We start from the raw sequence: 6,235 nt of genomic DNA, 5'->3' as shown, positions 1-6,235 counted from the left end.
AAAATAGTGAATAGTGTCAAACTAGGCTAGGCCTATCAAGGTATGCAAAGAATGCCCAGCCTCAGTAAAACGAATATCCCAGATATAACCGGTATTGTCTTTCCATTAACGCCAGGTGGCAATACAGAAGCAAATGTGACTTTTCAGTACTCCCGTGCATCCATCGCAACTCGTTCCCCTCTGCTCCCCCAAAATGGTTGCTCACTCGCTGCCGTGATTGGAAGGTTTTGGTCTGGAATTATCCCGTCTCGCGCTTCATCAAATGCCACACGGGCACAGCCTTAACTGAGAGCGAGGGGAGTAGGTCCTACGTTTTTTCGGGAATAAAAATCTATTTTTGCTACTTCAAGACCAAGTCTGGAGACAAAAGCGAAAGTTAACCAAGCGATCGCCACATCTGCGGGAGAAAAAGGTGAGCAGGAATGAGCTACATCTAGGCTAGATCACAACCGAACCTGCGAATTATGCCCCAAGTTTGGCTGCTGTCGTGGAAAAGGTTTGTTATTGCGTTTGAAAAGAAATAGAAGAGAATGTAGCTAGTTGTTTTCTCCAGGACGTACTAACGTGGTGCAATACTTTAATAGCTATTTACAAACACATGGATTACTGTTTTGAAATAAAGGTTCTTATTTGCGTTTCCTGCGAAAACAAAATTATAAAATAGCCAATAAGCTATTGAGCTAGCAAGCTAACCAAGTTAGCTAGGTAGCTAGCTAACGCTGGCTAACTGCATCTGTATGTCACGTTTGCTTGCCAACTTCACACGCTTCGTATGATGTCTGTCGAATTAGCTCAAATTGAGATTTTGATGTTATTTTCCAGGTTATAATTCAAACATTACTAAGAGTTACTCGGCTAGCTCTTCTGTTTCCGAGACCTTGCAACAATGTAGCTAGTCAGAAAAGTCATGATGATCGGGAACATCATCAATTGATAGTACAAAGTCACCATTTGTTTCTATTTCAGTTTACATTGTTCACTAGCTAACTTTATTCCCATTTTTGCAGCTATATGTCTTTGAATATTTTAAGTAAACGTCTGGAAGCCAGCGTGAATAACCTGGTCCTGAGTGACTAGCCTAAAGAGCTGCCTAAAGTCTTCTCAGCTGCCTGAAACGAAGTTCTTAGTTGCTGTTTTCGTGAACGTGTTGTGTTGTAACAGGTCTTGACCAGAGATGCGTTGAGATTGATTGATTGAGACTGAAACGAGTAGGAGATTGATCGAGCAAATGACACTTGTTTGATCCCAAAACTTTATCATATCACCTCAATTTGACGTAATGCACAAGGATTGTATAGTCTACAGGTGGAACCAGCTATGTAAATTGTCAATGATGATGATTGCTCATAAAAGTGGACATGTGATAAGGTCTTGGGCCAGTGTGTTGAACTTATGGACTCAGGCAATTTGTTTAATCACTTTCCAGAATAATGGAGATGCCCATCATGTGTGCCTATTGATTTAACTATTGTGTGAGTTCCCATACAAGTTTATTGAATGGTGTAGGCTTAGAACCTTTTCTAAATCCAGTCAGACTACAGAGAATAGTGATGTTGTAGAGGTATTGACAGGGGACCTTCAAGTGTGCTATTAACACACCACACACCCATACACTAGCCTACCTCAGTAGAAAAAGGAAATAACCTGTCTCTTCTCCCATTGGGTGTCAGGCTGATCTGAACTGGCCATTTTTGGCCATGCTTTTCTCGTCTGTGCAAACTGCAAAGCTGGTTTTAATTTGGGCTGGGAGTGGGAGGGCACTGCGCTCTGCTCCCCACCTTCCCATGCTGAAGGCAACTAAAGTGACAGGGGTCCGAAGCGTAAGGAGGTCAAAAACCAGACTGTGAAACTGTCTACTTTAAGGGGCCTGGAGGAGGTGATGCATGGGGTAGGAAAGGGGTATTTATGAAGACGGTGAGAGAAATTACATCTAAAGTCCAACATTATATGCCATATGCCAGACAGCTGTCCATTACAAAGCTTACCTGTGGCTCTCTATTACAGACATAACACAGGCCAATATTGGGTGAGTGAGGATGAGGAGGAGAGGAAGAGGGATGGGTAACACATTCTCCTGGCTTTCCAACCAGTCACGTCAGCAGATCTATGCTGTACATCAACAGCTGAATGTGATATCTTGATTGTCTTTTTTTTAGCACTAGGGGTATGAAATTGATGGTATGAACCTTCATGCTCAAGTGCACCACCGGTAACCACGATTTTATGAATTTGTAGCTATGATTTTTATTTGATTTGTTATCTACTTTATGAAAAAGAAAATGCCTACTTAAACATGTATTCTCAAATTAAACAACACAAGTGTGGACTGGAAAAGTGTTTTAATTGCATACAAATATAACATAGAAAAACATGCTTAATAATCCATGAAATACGACATTTTAAACTTGAACTCTTTCTCTTAAGTGCATTAGCATGGATTTAACAGTCAACTTGTAGAATTTGGCCCCTCTCTATTCTGTGCATAAGCTTAGGTTCAACAGAACAGTTTGAACATGCATTAGCACAGCTTTCCTCTTCTCGGTGTTCTACATGCTATGATGCCGAAATGAAGGCATTTGGGGGTCAATCTGGAGCGATGAGGAGAGAGTATCTGCCCACTGCAACTGAAGACTCTCTCTGAGGGTACACTTGTGGCTGGGATGCATAAGAACTTCTGTGCCACATTGGAGAGGAGAAGCATGGCATCTCTGCAGTATGCATGTTCCACGACTGAAGAGGGTCTGATTCGGAGCTGATGAGGGGTGAAGACGGGTCCAGTCTCATTTCAGTTTTAATCCTTCCCTCTGGGGATGCATCATCTTAATCTCTGTTGTAGTTGGCGGTGCAGTCGGACTTTGTTTGTCCCCTCTGCCTCTTCATTGTCACTAGGTGGAGCCGCGAGTGGAGAGCCCCAGAGCTTCATCTTCACATGCTTTGACAGTGTCATCAAGGCTGTCTGAGAAGCTTCCCTTGAATCTTGCATCCAAGAAGCGTGAGATATCCAGCACTCTTTTAACCTCTTCAGAGTATCTGTAATGCAGCAGGTCATTTTTCATTACCGCTTTCATCTGTTTCTGAGGCCAGGGCATTCGTGAAGGTGTTGAAGGGGGCCCATGACCTGGTTGATATCCTCCATAACTGCAATGGCTGTGTCTTTGGGCATTAGATACCACATGGCCCTGTCTGCCGCCAGCACCGCACAGATCGCTTGTTGTTGCTCAAGGAACCTGGAGATCATTTCAGATGTTGACCTCCATCTTATTGGCACATCATGGATGAGGGAGTGGGCAGGGAGCTCCTCTTCTGCCTGCGTCGTCTTCAGTTTCCGCTGCTTCTTCCAGCTATGTGAGAATTTTTCCACCAATGTACGGCATGCCTGAATGGCAACCCTGTCAATTTTGAGGACCTTGGAGATGACCAGGTTCAGGTTGTGTCCAAAGCAGCTAATCCACACACATGGAAACTCTGCAAAGGCCTTGTTCATGTTCGAAACATTGTCATTTGTGATTTGTATTGTGAGATTGCTTTGTACATTAACCAGTAACACCGGTGAACCTGTAACCTTACAGGACAGGAATTATTTCGGTATGAAAACCGTAGCGTGTGACACTGTGGTTTATCATAGAACCAGTGCACTGTGACATCCCTATTTAGCACGATGCTTGTGTGTCTTTGATCACACAGCTAACACAGTTATTATAGCAGGAGTCTACCCCTGCTTTGTGCCTAAGGATGATTTAAATAGCCAGAACTTTGTAACTGCCTGGTGTCCGGAGAGAACATAATGGAGGTTAGACAGCTCTGATTTATATACACGATGTAGAGATCGGAGGTCTGCTCTCTGTAAGAATACAACCTGCTTGAATCATTGTTATCTCCTTTTCAATTGAATTATTATCACTCATGATGGGCTAGGCCTTTGTCCCCCTTTGCTCCTCTACAGTAGCTACAGCAGTTGAACTTTTAAGGCTACACTTTGGAATCTATAGGGCCTACATGTTTGGGAATGTGCATACATTTTTAGGTGGTTAGGTTTAGTGATTAATGTATTTTCTCTAAACGTAGAAGTCACTCAGTATGTGAACCTGAAGAAAACTGGCTGAAGCGTGCTCTGAGTGCAGGGAAGCAGAGAGGCAAAACATTCTCCCCTTCATACAGTGCCCTGCGTAAGTAATGGGACAGTGACGCATTGTTTTTCTTCAGGTTAACGTAGAGATTCTTCCTCTTTTATTTTATGGTAGTTGTATACATATTGGTTTCACCATTCAGAAATTACAACACTTTTTATGCATAGTACCCCTATTTCAGGCCTATGTCCCATCACCCAAAAGTGATGGGACAGATATCAAATGTCCAAATTAAGCTCATGTTTAGTATTTGGTTGACAATCCTTTGCATTCAATAACTGCAGTCTGCGACCCATTGACCACACCAGACGCTGAATGCCTTCTCTGGTGATGCTATGTCAGGCCTGTACTGCAGCTATCTTCAGTTGTTGGTTTTGAGGACGTTTTGCCTAAAGTGTCCTCTTCAGCAAATGAATTGCATGTTCAATAGGATTTAAATCTTCCGTTTGACTTGGCCAGTCAACAACTTTCCACTTGTTGGCTCTGAAAAACTCCCTAGTTGCTATGGCAGTGTGTTTGGTCATTGTCCTGCTGTATGATGAAGCGCTGTCCAATGAGTTTGGAAGCATTTACATTTATGGCATTTAGCAGATGCCTTTCTACAAAGCGACTTATTTAAACAAATGTATTTGTTGTAAGAGAATCATCTATCCAATAGTCATCATAAGACAAAGTAATCAATGCTCACACCAGGGGCCATACAGTGGGGGAAATAATTATTTGATCCCCTGCTGATTGTTAGTTTGCCTGATTACAAAGAAATGAGCGGTCTATAATTTTTATGGTACTTTTATTTTAACAAATAGAGACAGAATATCAACAAAAGTCCAAACACATTATATAAAGTTATAAATTGATTTGCATTTGATCGAAGGAAATAAGTATTTGATCCCCTACAAACCAGCAAGAATTCTGGCTCATACAGACCAGTTATATGCCCATGAGGCACACCGATGCTGTCACTTTAAGAAAGTACTCCTAATCTCTGCTTGTTATGGGTATAAAAGACACCTGTCAATAGAATCAATCTCTTCCATTCCAACCTCTCCACCACCATGGGCAAGACCAAAGAACATTCAAAGGACATCAGGGTAAGAGTTGTAGACCTGCACAAGGCTGGAATGGGCTACAAGACCATCAGCAAGAAGCTTTCTGAGAAGGAGACAACTGTTGGTGCAATTATTAGAAAATGGAAGAAATACAAAATAACCATCAATCGCCCTCGGCCTGGAGCTCCATGCAAGATCTCGCCTCGTAGGGTAAGCATGATAATGAGAAGGGTGAGGGATCAGCCCAGAACTACACGGGAGGAGCTTGGTAATGATCTCAAGGCAGCTGGGACCACAGTCACCAAGAAAACCATTGGTAACACACTACACCGTAACGGATTGAAATCCTGCAGTGCCCGCAAGGTCCCCCTGCTCAAGAAGGCACATGTACAGGCCCATCTGAAGTTTGCCAATGAACACTTAAATGATTCAGAGAAGGCTTGGGAGAAGGTGATGTGGTCAGATGAGACCAAAATTGAACTCTTTGGCATAAATTCGACTCTTTGTGTTTGGAGGGAGAGAAATGCTGAATGCTACAATCCCAAGAACACCATCCCCACCGTCAAACACGGAGGTGGAAACATTATGCTTTGGGGTTGTTTCTCTGCTAAGGGTACAGGACGACTTCACTGCATTGAGGGGCCAATGGACGGGGCCATGTACCGTAAGATCTTGGACGAGAACCTCCTTCCCTCAGCCAGAGCACTGAGGATGGGTCGTGGATGGGTCTTCCAGCATGACAATGACCCAAAACATACGGCCAAGGCAACAAAGGAGTGGCTCAAGAAGAAGCACACTAAGGTCATGGAGTGGCCTAGCTAGTCTCCAGACCTTAATCCTATAGAAAATTTGTGGAGGGAGCTGAAGCTTCGAGTTGCCAAGCAAGAGCCTTGAAACCTTCAGGATTTTGAGAGGATCTGTAAAGAGGAGTGGACCAAAATCCCTCCTGAGATGTGTGCAAACCTGGTGACCAACTACAAGAAACGTCTGACTTCTGTGCTTGCCAACAAGGGTTTCTCCACCAAGTACTAAGTCATGTTTTGCTTGGGGATCAAATAC

General features: G+C 43.3%; 1 protein-coding gene across 1 annotated transcript in view; it reads left to right on the top strand.

Annotated features, from left to right (window-relative positions):
- Positions 1-287: 287 nt before the first annotated feature.
- The window catches only part of LOC310823872 (bone morphogenetic protein receptor type-1A-like), a 74,600-nt gene continuing 68,652 nt past the window's right edge, over positions 288-6,235 (top strand). The window contains exon 1 of the mRNA XM_083696755.1: positions 288-412. The gene's annotated coding sequence lies outside the window, so the exon portion shown is untranslated. The remainder of the gene's footprint in view (positions 413-6,235) is intronic.

This window comes from Argentina silus (genome assembly GCF_951799395.1).
Source record: "Argentina silus genome assembly, chromosome: Y".
NCBI lineage: Eukaryota > Metazoa > Chordata > Actinopteri > Argentiniformes > Argentinidae > Argentina > Argentina silus.
This window is presented reverse-complemented; position numbering and strand designations above follow the sequence as displayed.